This window comes from Rhinoderma darwinii, chromosome 4 (assembly GCF_050947455.1).
Source record: "Rhinoderma darwinii isolate aRhiDar2 chromosome 4, aRhiDar2.hap1, whole genome shotgun sequence".
NCBI classification, from domain to species: Eukaryota; Metazoa; Chordata; class Amphibia; order Anura; family Rhinodermatidae; genus Rhinoderma; species Rhinoderma darwinii.
This window is the reverse complement of record NC_134690.1, coordinates 41043294-41059850: the sequence shown is the minus strand read 5'-3', so window position 1 is coordinate 41059850 and position 16557 is coordinate 41043294.

Below are 16557 nucleotides of genomic sequence, written 5' to 3'. Positions count from 1 at the left end.
TCCTAGCATCATACTTATGTACGACGCTAGGAGTCCGGCTCCCTGCACTGTGTTCGGTCCGGTACTTGCGGCCGAAATACGTCCGTCAATTACGGACGTAATGCCCTCGTGTGAACATACCCTTAATGTTTTTGTGCAGCAGCACTTTTATAATCCCAATTTCGATGTAATAAGAAAAGGAATGTTTCTTTGTCCATGGCAACCAATCACAGCGATGTTGTTTTAAATGGAAGCTGCATTGTGGTTGCTATAGGCAACAAGGCTAGTTATTTTGTTCATCTTGATAGATGAACCTGTTGTCGCACCTGGATACTCGACTGGTAAATAAAGTCATGGGCACCGGTCGCTGTGCGGTTCCATGGTCCATATCCCTACGTACAGGATAGTGCTAGACTTGGGGCGCATTCACATCTCTGACGCTCCGGCCCAGTCCCCTCATCTTTTTATATCAAATTGGAGGGAGACTGATGGAACCACCAATGCTGTTTTAAATCCGGATCCTAAAACCACATGCAGGGTTTTTTTTTTTACCGCGATTTGATGCGGTTGCGTTAAAAACGCACCACCTCGATTGCAACATCTGAGTACACCTTTAGGCCGGGTTCACACGAGCGTGTGTGTTTTGCGCGTGCAAAAGGTCCGTGTGTCATCAGCATATGTTGCACGGCTGCGTGATTTTCGTGCAGCCGCCATCATGATGACACTCTGGTTTTATGTTTGTAAACAAAAGCACGAGGTGCTTTTCTGTTTTCATTCATTCATTTTACTACTGTTGCGCGAATCACGCGCGGCACCCGGAAGTGCTTCCGTGTGCCGAGCACGATTTCCACGCGCCCATTGACTTCAATGGGTGTGTGCAGCGCGAAACATGGGCAAGTATAGGACATGTCATGAGTTTCACGCAGCGCACATATGCTGTGTGAAATTCTGAACGGCCCCATTCACTAACATCGGTCCATGCGACGCGCGTGTTTTCACGCGCGTAGCATGGACGTATTATAAGTTCATCTGAATAAGCCCTTAGGGTGAGTTCCCACAGAGTGGCATTGAACAGCCGCCCTGGCACTCTGTTCAACACACTGTGAAATTGCTAGTCAATGTCTGCGTGTTGTTGCGGGTAAAACACCGGGTTACCTTCAAAATCGTGCAATCATTAATCAATACACCCTTTACGGCCGCACAATTTTGCAGGTAAACGCCTATTATACCCACAACAACGTGTGGCCGTTAACAAGCAATTTGACAATTGCGCCAAACAGGGTGCTGGCACATCTGTTGGGGCCTTACCTAAACATATTCCAGGTAACGATTGTTATATCCAATGTAATTGGGTGTAGCCATTGGTTGCTTTCACCTTTGTGGACAAAGTAAACCGCACTCTTATCATGGCTCCTGCCTAGGTCTATAGCATATATTCTATAGTAATTCCAAAGTATTGCTATACCCCTCCGGATATAGAGGTCTTTCCATTGGAGCATTGGTGGTGCCAGGCTCGGAGGCCTTCATGTTTTCATGCCCGTAAGCAACGGTCGGGTGTGGGCATTGTAGATTATCTGTCCTTGTGTTACAACATCACATTATTTGATATGTTTGTGGAATGTATTAAATGGTGTTAGAAATTCTAGTAGGATCCGAGCAGTCGTATTATTATTATTATACCTGTGAGCAGATGAAGGTCCACTCTTGTGTAAATGAGCAATATGGAAATGTGGACGGATTAACTTCACGTGTACTACAGTTGTAGATCTCTTCGGGGATAAGTTCATACATCGTACGTGTGATTTAATACTCTTTTGTGATTCGTGTGGGATTTATTTATGACTGGATATAGCTGGTCCCCGATCCTATTGCTATTGTCACCTGTCTGCATTAGGTCCTCACCACGTCCATGATGCCATTCATCAATGTATCCCATTTTGAGTCTCCCGTCTAGGCTAGGAGAGCTCCTAATCAACTCAGTCGTGTGTTGGGAAGTAACAAACCTGTGTTGTTCCTTAAGAAGTACTCGCTTTGTAAACCCCTTGTCCATTGCTACGAGGGTGGATCTAGTACAGTCAGTAAACTGAGGATCATGACATCTACACAATCTGCTGAGGTTGCTAGACCGCCCGTAGTAAACTCTGTCTCCATAGAGCTCTGTTGCCTAGTTATGGCAACTTGTTGTGCTTTGTTTTCCAAAAATGAGAACTGGCCAAGTGCTAAGAGACTCCAGATTTGCAAAACTTGACAACGAAGTTGTACATCAACAAGTGAAGTGGTATCATCTATGGGATAGTAGAGATCTCTGGTTTCCTCCAACACTGGGTCAGCTCCTCTGTTTCTACCATTAGGTCAGGATCACACACACCATTTTGATGCAGTTTTTGGCTCAGTTTTTTGAGCCAAACACAGAACTGGACACAAAAAAAAGAGATGCTTTTCTTTATACCTTTCCTTCCTTTTGGATCCACTTCTGGCTTTGGTAAAAAAAAATGAGCAAAAAAACGGCATCAAAACTGTGTGTAATCCTGGCTTTAGGCTGAACCACACATGCAGTTTTTTGGGGCCAAAGACAGGGATGGATAAAATGAGACAAAAGTATAAAGGGAAGACTTAAGGCCCTGTTCACATGGTGGATTTTGCGTGGCCGGTCTCACAGCAAAATCTGCCGCAGAACTATTCCTCCTTCCCATTGACTTCAATGGGAGGTTCAGGCAAAATCCACCCGAAGATCGAGCAGGACGCTTCTTTTTCAGCTAGAAATGAATTGAAATGAATGGGAGGTGGAAATTTGTGGTGGAAAGACTCGTGTTTGGCTAAAAAAAAAACAACAACGTCAAACAGTCCCACGAAACTTCATGTGTGATTCCAGTTTTAGGTTGGATTCACACATATCGTTTTGCTGCCTTTTTATGCATTTTTGGGGGCATTTTTAATGGCGTTTTTTGGTGCAGCCAAATGTTACATTAAAGTCTGTAGTAAAATATACTACATACGCTGTGTTAGGGTATGTGCACACGATAGCAGGCATTTACGTCTGAAAAGACAGACTGTTTTCAGGAGAAAACAGCTGCCTAGTTTCAGACGTAAATGCTCCTCCTCGCATTTTGCGAGGCTTCTCTGACAGCCGTAAATTTTGAGCTGTGCTTCATTGAGTTCAATGAAGAACAGCTCAAATTACGTCTGAAAGAAGTGCCCTGCATATAATGTATATAAGTGTCCCGCATATAATGTATATAAGTGTCCTGCACTTCTTTTGACGAGGCTGTATTTTTACGCGTCGTCGCTTGACAGCTGTAAATGACAGGTTGTCTGCACAGTACGTCGGCAAACCCATTCAAATGAATGGGCAGATGTTTGCCGATGTATTTTAGCCTTATTTTCAGACGTAAAACGAGGCATAATACGCCTCGTTTACGTCTGAAAATAGGTCGTGTGAACCCAGCCTTATTGTTTGTAGCATTTTTGAGACAATATTGTGTTTTTGTTTTTTTTCCAAATGCAGCATGCTCTGGGTATGGCATTTTGTCTGGCGCTTCTCCCATAGGCTTTTCTAAAGTACTTCAAAATTCGCAGAAAAAAAAACGTGCAAAATGACACTAAATAAAAAAAAAAAAGCCACTAAAAACACTGTTGCATTTTTTCATGCAGTTTAAAATGCCAGAAAATATCTGTGTGAATGAAGCCCAAGGGCTTATTCACACGAATGGGTGTCAAATTGGCGGTAAAAAACGTCAGTTTTCACTAGGCCGATTTGCATCCGTGTGGGACCTGTTTTCACGGATCCCTCATAGACGAGTCTATTGAGAGATCCTTGAAAATAAGCAAAAATAGGACCTGTCCTATTTTTTTATGGGCCGTTCACACAGTCCGTTAAAAAAAATGGCTGTGTGAATAGAACCATAGAAGTACATTTATTTTAATGCGGCCACGTGATGGCTGTTACAAAAACGTTTGTCACACAACCGATTATGCCGTTCATGTGAATAACCTCTTACACCTCTTGCATACGGCCGACTTCGAGCCGTGGAAAACGGTCTGTGTTATGGACGGATTTCCCGGCCCGACTGCAGTACAGGTGAACGGGACTCCTGGCATCAGATATTTAGGCTGGGTTCACACACACTATTTATGGACGTAATTCGGGCGTTTTAGCCCCGAATTCCATCCGAAAATGCGGCTCAATAGCGTCGGCAAACATCTGCCCATTCATTTGAATGGGTTTTACAATGTACTGTGCAGACGGTCATTTTTTTTACGCCCCGCTGTCAAAAGGCGGGGTGTAAAAAAGACGCCCGAATCAAAGAAGTAAATGGAGCCGTTTTCCATTGACTCCATGGAAAAACAGCTCCATTTACGTCCGTAATGGACACAGCGAAAAACGCCTTAACATGCCATTACGGCTGAAATTACGGAGCTGTTTTCTCCTGAAAACAGCCCCGTAATTTCAGCCGTAACGGACGCTGCCGTGTGAACATACCCTTATGATGCTAGGAGTCTCTGCCTGCTCACGGAACTGCTGATACAGTACAGAACAGCAGTTCCGTGGGGAGCCAGAGATTCCTAGCATCATAAATGTCTATGATGCCAGGAGTCCCGTTCACCTGTACCGCGGTCGGGCCGGGAAATCACTCGGACCATTTTTCACGACCCGTTCTCGGTCGTGTGGAAGAGGTGTTATGTTATATACACACAGTTCTGTTTCTTGGTGCAACTTTTGAAGTGGATTAAAAAAAAAAGAGAAGTAGAATCTTTTCTATTTACATTCTCTCCCTTTATTTTGTGGCTTAAAAAACTTCACTAAAACTGCACTATGTGAACAGGGACTTAAACCAGGATCACACGCATGCAGTTTTGATGCAGTTTTTGGTTCAGCTTTTGGCTCAGTTTTTGTGAGCTAAAGCTGGAGTTGGATCCAAAAGTAAAGATACATACAGTGAAGGAAATAAGTATTTGATCCATTGCTGATTTTGTAAGTTTGCCCACTGTCAAAGACATGAACAGTCTAGAATTTTTAGGCTAGGTTAATTTTACCAGTGACAGATTATCTAAAAAAAAAAACAAACAGAAAATCACATAGTCAAAATTATATATATTTATTTGCATTGTGCACAGACCAATAAGTATTTGATCCCTTTGGCAAACAAGACTTAATACATAGTTACATAGTTACATATATATAGTTACATAGTTAGTACGGCTGAAAAAAGACACATGTCCATCAAGTTCAACCAAGGGAAGGGAAAAGGGAAGGAAAAATGTCTACACATAGGAGCTAATATTTTTTTGTTCTAGGAAATTATCTAACCCTTTTTTAAAGCCATCTACTGTCCCTGCTGTGACCAGCTCCTGCGGTAGGCTATTCCATAAATTCACAGTTCTCACTGTAAAGAAGCCTTGTCGCCTCTGCAGCTTGAACCTTTTTTTCTCCAGACGGAGGGAGTGCCCCCTTGTTTTTTGAGGGGGTTTTACAAGGAACAGGATTTCACCATATTTTTTGTATGTGCCATTAATATATTTATATAAGTTAATCATGTCCCCCCTTAGTCGTCTTTTTTCAAGGCTAAATAGGTTTAATTCTTTCAATCTTTCCTCATAACTTAAATTCTCCATGCCCCTTATTAGCTTCGTTGCTCTTCTTTGTATTTTTTCCAACTCCAGGGCATCCTTTCTATGAACTGGAGCCCAGAACTGAACTGCATATTCTAGATGAGGCCTCACTAATGCTTTGTAAAGTGGCATTATTACATCCCTGTCCCGCGAGTCCATGCCTCTTTTAATACACGACAATATCCTGCTGGCCTTTGAAGCAGCTGATTGACACTGCATGCTGTTATTGAGTTTATGATTTACAAGTACACCCAGATCCTTCTCAACAAGTGAATCCGCCAGTGTAGCGCCCCCTAGGACATATGATGCATGCAGGTTGTTGGTACCAAGATGCATAACTTTACATTTATCTACATTAAACTTCATTTGCCAAGTGGACGCCCAAACACTTAGTTTGTTTAAATCTGCCTGTAATTCATGAACATCTTCCATAGTCTGAACTATATTACATAGCTTGGTGTCATCTGCAAAAATAGAAATAGTGCTATTAATCCCTTCCTCTATATCATTAATAAATAAGTTGAATAATAGTGGTCCCAGCACTGAACCCTGGGGTACACCACTTATAACCGGGGACCATTCAGAGAAGGAATCATTGACCACAACCCTCTGGATACGGTCCTTGAGCCAATTCTCAATCCAATTACAAACTATATTTTCTAAACCTATAGTCCTTAATTTACTCATTAGGCGTCTATGGGGGACAGTGTCAAATGCCTTTGCAAAGTCCAAAAACACTAAATCCACAGCGGCCCCTCTGTCTAGACTTCTGCTCACCTCTTCATAAAAACAGATTAGGTTAGTTTGACAACTTCTGTCCTTAGTAAAACCGTGCTGGCTGTCACTTATAATGCTATTTATTGTCACATAATCCTGTATATAGTCCCTCAATAGCCCCTCAAACATTTTCCCCACGATGGATGTTAAGCTTACTGGTCTATAATTACCCGGGGAAGACCTAGAGCCCTTTTTGAAAATAGGCACCACATACTTGGTGGCAAAACCCTTGTTGGCAAGCACAGCAGTCAGACGTTTTTTGTAGTTGATGATGAGGTTTGCACACATGTTAGATGGAATTTTGGCCCACTCCTCTTTGCAGATCATCTGTAAATCATTAAGATTTCGAGGCTGTCGCTTGGCAACTCGGATCTTCAGCTCCCTCCATAAGTTTTCGATGGGATTAAGGTCTGGAGACTGGCTAGGCCACTCCATGACCTTAATGTGCTTCTTTTTGAGCCACTCCTTTGTTGCCTTGGCTGTATGTTTCGGGTCATTGTCGTGCTGGAAGACCCAGCCACGAGCCATTTTTAATGTCCTGGTGGAGGGAAGGAGGTTGTCACTCAGGATTTGACGGTACATGGCTCCATCCATTCTCCCATTGATGCGGTGAAGTAGTCCTGTGCCCTTAGCAGAGAAAAACTCCAAAAACATAATGTTTCCACCTCCATGCTTGACAGTGAGGACGGTGTTCTTTGGGTCATAGGCAGCATTTCTCTTCCTCCAAAAACGGCGAGTTGAGTTAATGCCAAAGAGCTAAATTTTAGTCTCATCTGACCACAGCACCTTCTCCCAATCACTCTCAGAATCATCCATATGTTCATTTGCAAACTTCAGACGGGCCTGTACATGTGCCTTCTTGAGCAGGGGGACCTTGTGGGCACTGCAGGATTTTAATCCATTACGGCGTAATGTGTTACCAATGGTTTTCTTGGTGACTGTGGTCCCAGCTGCCTTGAGATCATTAACAAGTTCCCCCCGTGTAGTTTTCGGCTGAGCTCTCACCTTCCTCAGGATCAAGGATACCCCACGAGGTGAGATTTTGCATGGAGCCCCAGATCGCTGGCGATTGACAGTCATTTTGTATGTCTTCCATTTTCTTACTATTGCACCAACAGTTGTCTCCTTCTCACCCAGCGTCTTACTTATGGTTTTGTAGCCCATTCCAGCCTTGTGCAGGTCTATGATCTTGTCCCTGACATCCTTAGAAAGCTCTTTGGTCTTGCCCATGTTGTAGAGGTTAGAGTCAGACTGATTAATTGAGTCTGTGGACAGGAGTCTTGTATACAGGTGACCATGTAAGACAGCTGTCTTTAATGCAGGCACCAAGTTGATTTGGAGCATGTAACTGGTCTGGAGGAGGCTGAACTCTTAATGGTTGGTAGGGGATCAAATACTTATTTCTCTGTGCACAATGCAAATAAATATATATAATTTTGACTATGTGATTTTCTGTTTTTTTTAATATATAATCTATCTCTCACTGGTAAAATTAACCTAGCCTAAAAATTCTAGACTGTTAATGACTTTGACAGTGGGCAAACTTACAAAATCAGCAAGGGATCAAATACTTATTTCCTTCACTGTATATACATAGCTGATGCTTCGCCTTTCTTTTGTGTCCACCCTGAGTTTGGCAAAAAAAAAAAGTGTGATATCGTGTGTGTGATATCGTGTGTGTGTGTGTGTGTGATATCGTGGCCTTATGATGACTATTGGTGCCTGGCGCAGGTTTAAAATATCCATAGAGAAGGGTGATGGAGTCACTTTAGTTGGGTACCACATCACCACAGGCCCCATGGCATCTGCAGAAGTTGCCAATGTGGTACACACCTCAGCAGTTGTTACCATCATTTCTAGAATACAACCCTAGAAGTCCCATTACAGGTTCCATGGTTCCTCAATGATCAGGGACATGTTATGGGAGCTCGTAGTTCACTGGACACATTGAAACGATCATGTAAATGACTTGTGTGGGGGAATAACAAAGCAGTGAATTGCTGGGGGGTAGGAAATAATGCCTTTTATGCAGACAATGGGGGTTTGCTTGAGGAAGAAGAGTGCGATCGCCCAGGGCCATGAGGAGGAGAGTGTTTTGGGCAGTTAATTTGCATGTGAACTGAGAGATAATGGTAAATCTTCTGGAGGGGCAGCTGGAATTTTGTTTTGTTTGTGGTTTTTTTGGTATCATCACCAAGTGACCACAAGCTCATTCTATCTAAACGCTGGTTTAGGCCTAGTTTGCATCACATTTTGGCACTATGTTTAGTGTATACATTGGGAGATCTCCCGCTGTACACACTAAACATGTTCATAGAACTCCATTAGCCCAACGGAAGCAAAAAAAAGTGTCAGTTTAAAAAAAAAAAAAAGATATGTCACGTGGTAGTATGTAAGTGACATATGCCATTGTATTGCATTAAATCCAGGGGAAAAAGTGGAAACCAAATAGCGCTACTTCATCACAAATGAAAGACGTCATCCAGTAAATAAATCGTAATTCCAGTTTTAATAAGCTTAATAGGGTGACGCGTTTTGACACCGCACTGGCGTCTTCCTCAGACCATGGTAGCGCTATTTGGCTTCCACTTTTTTCCCCTGGATTTAATCTAGGGTGGAATACGGTGCCTCTCGAAGGCACCATAGGGCAATACACAGACCGCCTTCAAAATCCATAGGGACTCCATAGACCACCATCCAGGGTATTTGCAGGCAGCATTAAGGCCTTTTTACACGGACTGATGATCAGGGGAACGGAGCGCTTGTTCCCAATCATCGGCCTGTGTAAAATGGAGCTCAACAAGCACCGATCAACGTGCTATATTGTGGAGTGGAACTCGTTGGCTGATGTAAACCACCTTTATTTTTCTAGAGTGCATTTTTGGCATACTCCAGACAATTGGCCTCTTTGCAGTTGAGTTTTTGCAGGTTTAGGAACTGGTTGCCCATGGAACGGAAATGTTTATGAGATGGGAAACACAAGCCTATGATCCCAGAGAGGAAAGCTGGATAATGGCGATGAAGAATAGAGCCACAGGCTGCAGTGCCCAGACAAAGGAGCCCAGTACCAGCTGACCCCAATTCACGAAAACAAGTGTCAGCACTTTCCTATGGCACGGAGGGACTGTGACAGATCGGTGAGCTCAGTCTCACTAGACCCAGAACCAACAATGATATAGTGAATAGGAGGCCGCTGCATCCAAATCTTAACCCTTTCTCAGAACTGAGAACAAATGCTGCATTATGCCAGCAGCCTCAGATCTATGGAAGCATGTGTGAATGCTGCAGAAAATCTGGGAAACTGTTACTTTAGATTTCCTATTAAGGGCATGACCACACGTGGTGGATTTCCTCCGCAACTGTCCGCATCAATGCCGCACAGAATCTGCGTTGCGCTGCGGATCTGCACAAAATGTGCAGTAAATTGATGCGGACTAGCTGCTGCGGACTGCGGTAAAAGTACTTCCCTTCTCCCTATCAGTGCAGGATAGAGAGAAGAAGACAGCACTTTCCCTTGTGAAAGTAAACGAATTTCATACTTACCGCCCGTTGTCTTGGTGACGCGTCCCTCCTTCGGCATCCAGCCCGATCTCCCTGGATGACGCGGCAGTCCATGTGACCGCTGCAGCCTGTTATTAGCCTGTGATTGGCTGCAGCCGTCACTTAGACTGAAACGTCATCCTGGGAGGCCGGACTGGAGACAGAAGCAGGGAGTTCTCGGTAAGTATGAACTTCATTTTTTTTTACAGATACATGTATATTGGGATCGGTAGTCACTGTCCCGGGTGCAGAAACAGTTACTGCCGATCGCTTAACTCTTTCAGCACCCTGGACAGTGACTATTTACAGACGTCTCCTAGCAACGCTCCCGTCATTACGGGAGCCCCATTGACTTCCTCAGTCTGGCTGTAGACCTAGAAATACATAGGTCCAGCCAGAATGAAGAAATGTCAAGTTAAAAAAGCAAGACGGATCCGCAGCACACATAACATGTGCATGACAGCTGCGGACTTCATTGCGGAAATTAGAATCTCCATTGAAGTCAATGGAGAAATTCCGCCATGAGTCCGCCACTGCTCCGCAACAGACAGAGCATGCTGCGGACACCAAATTCCGCTCCGCAGCCTATGCTCCGAAGCGGAATTTTACGCCTCGTCTAAACGAACACTGCTAAATTAAAGTGTAAGTCAATGGACAAACGGCTCCGCTGCGGATTAACGCTGCGGAGTGTCCGCAGCGGAATTTAAGTGAAATTCCGCCACGTGTGAACCCAGCCTAAAGGGGAATTAGTCCACAAAATGACACAATGCCAAGGCGCCAATCAAAGATCCGATTATAGGATCTCTGTTTCTGTGAATCTTTACAATCAGATCAGTCCTACATAAATGGAGTCCTGTACTTACATGTGAGCCTTCTCTGAGCTCTTGGAGGGTCAACGTCCCAACAGATATTGTCATTGGTATATAACGTGCACTATTTTACAGCCTATTAATCAGCATTACTTTTATATATATATATATATATATATATATATATATATATATATATATACAATATATACAGTGAAGGAAATAAGTATTTGATCCCTTGCTGATTTTGTAAGTTTGCCCACTGTCAAAGACATGAACAGTCTAGAATTTTTAGGCTAGGTTAATTTTACCAGTGAGAGATAGATTATATAAAAAAAAAACAGAAAATCACATAGTCAAAATTATATATATTTATTTGCATTGTGCACAGAGAAATAAGTATTTGATCCCCTACCAACCATTAAGAGTTCAGCCTCCTCCAGACCAGTTACACGCTCCAAATCAACGTGGTGCCTGCATTAACCCCTTAAGGACACAGCCTATTTTGGCCTTCAGGACACAGCCGATTTTTGCAAATCTGACGTGTCACTTTATGTGGTAATAACTCCGGAATGCTTTTGCCTATCTAAGCGATTCTGAGATTGTTTTCTCGTGACATGTTGTACTTTATGATACTGAAAACATTTTGTCGTTAAATTGAATATTTATTTGTAAACAATACCAAAATTTTGAGGAAATTTGCAAAAATCTGCATTTTTCTAAATTGTAATGTATCTGCTTGTAAAACAGATAGTAATACCACACAAAATAGTTACTAGTTAACATTTCCTATATGTCTACTTTATGTTTGCATCGTTTTTTTGAACGTCCTTTTATTTTTCTAGGACGTTACAAGGCTTAGAACTTTGGCAGCAATTTCTCACATTTTCAGGAAAATTTCAAAAGGCTATTTTTTCAGGGACCAGTTCAGTTGTGAAGTGGCTTTGAGGGCCTTATATATTAGAAAGTCCACATAAATCACCCCATTTTTAAAACTGCACCCCTCAAAGTATTCAAAACAGCATTCACAAATTATTTGAACCCTTTAGGCATTTCACAAGAAATAAATCAAAGTAGAGGTGAAATGTACAAATTTCAATTTTTTTTTACGAAATTCATTTGTAATAGTTTTTTTCTGTAACACAGAAGGTTTTATCAGAGAAATGCAACTCAATATTTATTGCCCAGATTCTGCAATTTTTAGAAATATCCCACATGTGGTCCTAGTGCGGTAAAGGACCGAAACACCGGCCTCAGAAGCAAAGGAGCACCTAGTGGATTTTGGGGCCTCTATTTTATTACAATATATTTTAGGCACCATGTCAGGTTTGAAGAGGTCTTGTGGTGCCAAAACAGTGGAAACCCCCCAAAAGTGACCCCATCTTGGAGACTACACCCCTCAAGGAATTTTTCTAGGGGCATAGTTAGCATTTTTAGCCCACAGGTTTTTTGCTAAATTTATTGGAACTTGTCTGTGAAAATGAAAATCTACTTTTTTTCTGAAAAAACATACGATGTTTTCGTTTTTACAAGGAATAAAGGAGAAAAAGCACCCCAACATTTGTAAAGCAATGTCTCCCGATTATGGCAATACCCCATATGTGGTAATAAACTGCTGTTTGGACCCACGGCAGGGCTCAGAATGGAACGAGGGCCATTTGGATTATGGAGCGCAGATTTTGCTGGAATGGTTTTCGGTGCCATGTCGTGTTTGCAAAGCCCTGGAGGGACCATAACAGTGGAAACTTCCCAAAGGTGACCCCATTTTGCAAACTACACCCCTCAAGGAATTTTCCAAGTGGTATAGTTAGCATTTTTAGCCCACAGGTTTTTTGCTAAATTTATTGGAACTGGTCTGTGAAAATGAAAATCTACTTTTTTTCTGGAAAAACATACGATGTTTTAGATTTTACAAGGAATAAAGGAGAAAAAGCACCCCAACATTTGTAAAGCAATGTCTCCCGATTACAGCAATACCCCATATGTGGTAATAAACTGCTGTTTGGACCCACAGCAGGGCTCAGAAGGGAACGAGGACCATTTGGATTTTGAAGCGCAGATTTTGCTGGAATGGCTTTCGGTGCCATGTCGTGTTTGCAAAGCCCTGGAGGGATCATAACAGTGGAAACTCCCCAAAAGTGACCCCATTTTGGAAACTACACCCCTCAAGAAATTTTTCTAGGGGTATAGTTAGCATTTTGACCCTACACGTTTTTTGCTGAATCTATGGGAATTATGCCGTGAAATTGAAAATCTAATTTTTTTCTAATAAAATGTAGTTTTAGCTCAGATTTTTTCATTTTTAAAACAGATAAAGGAGAAAGAACACCCCAATATTTGTAAAGCAAACTCTTCTGAGCACATCAATACCCCATATGTGGTAATAAACTGCTGTTTGGACACATGGCGGAAGTTAGAAAGGACAGAGCGCCATTTGACTTTTGGAGCTCAAGTTTTGCTGGAATGGTTTGCGGCCCCATGTCACATTTGCAAAGCCACTGAGGGGCCAAAATAGTGCAAACCCGGCAAAAGTGACCCCATTTGGGAAACTATACCCCTCGTGGAATTTATCTAGCGGTATAGTGAGCATTTTGACCCCACAGTTTTTTTGCTGAATTATTGGGATTATGCAGTGAAAATGAAAATCTACATTCTTTCCACTAAAATGTTGAATTGTTTTCATTTTCACAAGGAATAAAGGAGAAAAAGCGCCCCAACAATTGTAAAGCAATTTCTCCCGAGTACGGCAATACCCTATATGTGGTTATAAACTGCTGCTTGGATACACCGCAGGGCTCAGAATGGCAGGAGTGCTACTTGGCATGTAGATTTTGGTTGATTGTTTTTTGGGCGCCATGTCGCATTTGCAGAGCCCCTGAGGTACCCGTACAGTAGAAACCCCTGAGAAGTGAATCCATTTTGGAAACTTTACCCTTCAGGGTAATCATCTAGGGGTGTACTGAGCATTTTCATCCCACAGGTGTTTCATAGATTGTATTAGAATCAGGCAGTGAAAATGAAAAAAATAATTTTTTCCAAAAAATATGTAGTTTTGCACCCAATTTTGTTCCCCACAAGGGGTAATAGGAGAAAAAACAACACATAATTTGTTACCCAATTTCTCCCGAGTACGGCAATACCCAATGTGTGGCCCTAAACTGCTATTTGGGCACATGGCAGAGCTCAAAATGGAAGGAGTGCCATCTGGCTTTTAGAGGACAGATTTTGCTGGACTGGTGTAGGGGCGCCATGTCGCATTTGCAGAGCTCCCTTAGGTACCAGAGTAGAGTGTAAAACCATGAGAAGTGACCCCATTTTGTAAACTACACCCCTCAAGGCATTTATCATTTGCCTGGATATATGACAGGGCTTAGGAGTGAAAGGCGCATGTGAGACCTATTATGGTGATTTTCGCAGCATTAGCCCACAATGGCAGGGCTCTGGGGTCAAATAGGAAAACAAACCCCAAAGTAGTGACCCCCATTTTGGAAACTGCACCCCTAAAGGCATTTTATTAAGGGGTGTAGTGAGCATTTTGACCACACAGGTTTTTTTTTTCTATTAGAAATGAATGCTCAGTGGATGGTGCAAAGTGAAAATTGCAAATTTCCACAGGTATGTGCCATTTTAGTGCACAATATTTTGTGCCCAGTTCGTGCCACTGAAGACAAATACCTCAAACTGTTAAGCGGGTTCTCCCGGGTATGGCGATGCCATATATGTGGACGTACACTGCTGCTTGGGCACGCTGCAGGGTGCGCCATTTGGCTTTTGGAGCGTGGATTTTGCTCGCTAGTTGTTTTGTTTGGGGTTTTGCTGGTATTTCAGTTATGATGTGGGGGCATACGTAAGCTGTGCGGAGGACATCAGGGCATAATAAGAGAGTATAATAACGGGGTAAATAAATAATTATCCACAGATGTGTGGCCAGTGTCACACTGATAAATGGCGCCCGATCTTATCCGCTTTTGGACACTTTGCACATTTTGCATCGCCATATTCTGAGAGCCAAAACGTCTTTATTTTTTCTCCACCGGAGCTGTGTGAGGGTTTATTTGTTGCGGGACAATCTGTAGATTTCATTGGTACCATTTTGGGGTACATGCGATTTTTTTTGATCACTTTGTATTTCATTTTTTTGGCAAGCCAGGTGACCAAAAACCTGCATTTCTGATGTTTTTTATTATTTATTTTTTTCAGCGTTCGCCATGTGCTGTGAATGACGATTTTACGTTATTCTGCGGGTCGGTACAATTACGGCGATACCAGATGTATATCGTTTTTCTTATGCTTTGCAGCGTCTGCACGATAAAATCACTTTTGTTTCAAATAATTTATTTTTGGTGTCATCATATTCTGAGAGCCATAACTTTTTTATTTTTCCGTCAAAAAAGCGGTGGGAGGGCTTGTTTTTTGCGGGACGGGCTGCGTTTTTTAATGGTATAATTTTGGGGTACATGCAACTTTTAGATCCCTTTTTTTATTCTGTTTTGCAAGGAGTAGTGACTAACAAACAGAGATTCTGGAATAGTTTTTTATGACATTTTTTTACGGTGTTCACCGTACGGGTAAAATAGCATGATATTTTTATAGTTTGGGTCGTTACGGACGCGGGGATACCACATATGTGTACTTTTTTTTTATGTTTTTTGGTTTTTCCTATAATAAAAGACTTATTATAGGAAAAAAGGCTGTTATAGTGTTTTTTAACATGAAAAGTTTTTTTTAAACTTTTTTACAACATTTTTATTAACTTGTTTTAACTTTTTTTTTTGTCCCACTAGGGAACTTGAAGGCATGAAGCCCTGATCGCTATTCTAATACACTGCACTACCTACATAGTGCAGTGTATTAGAGCTGTCAGCTATTCACTGACAGCAAGCCTATTAGGCTTCGCCTCCCGGCGGGGCCTAATAGGCTTCCATACTAGGAAGCGATTGTTAGGCTATGGTTGCCATAGCAACCATCGGAACCTTCGCGGGTGCCGATGGTTGTTATTAGCAATCATAGGGTACGATGTAATCACTTAGATGCAGCGATAGCTGCATCTAAGGGGTTAATCGGCCGGATCGGAGCCTTGCTCCGGTCCTGGCCGTTAGGGCACGATGTCAGCTGTGACAAACAGCTGACACCCGCGCCCGTGGCAACCATCGTGGTTGCCGACAGGCTACAAGTCACTTCGATGCATCGATCACGTTGATCGATGCATCGAAGGGGTTAATCGGCCGGATCGGAGCCTAGCTCCGGTCCTGGCCGTTGCAGAGGGGTGCCGGACATCTGATTCCCGGCGGTGATAACGCTGGCTCAGCTTCTGAGCCAGCGTCATCACATACCCACGTCATAGAGCTGTGATTGGTCAGTCTGCTTTGACTGACCAATCACAGCGATCGCCGGCAGGAGACCGCTGTGAATGGTCCCCTGCCGTCTTACTGTGCCGGTCAACTGTCATAAACAGTTGACGGCACAGTTCTGTCACCTTGTCCTTTGACAGGGTGACAGTTTTTAGCCAGGACGCACCGGTACGTCCCTGTGGCTTAAAGCACTTCAATGCAGGACGTACCGGTACGTCCTGGTGCGCTAAGGGGTTAAAGACAGCTGTCTTACATGGTCACCTGTAGAAAAGACTCCTGTCTACAGACTCAATTAATCAGTCTGACTCTAACCTCTGCAACATGGGCAAGACCGAAGAGCTTTCTAAGGATGTCAGGGACAAGATCATAGATCTGCACAAGGCTGGAATGGGCTACAAAACCATAAGTAAGACGCTGGGTGAGAAGGAGACAACTGTTGGTGCAATAGTAAGAAAATGGAAGACATACAAAATGACTGTCAATCGACATCG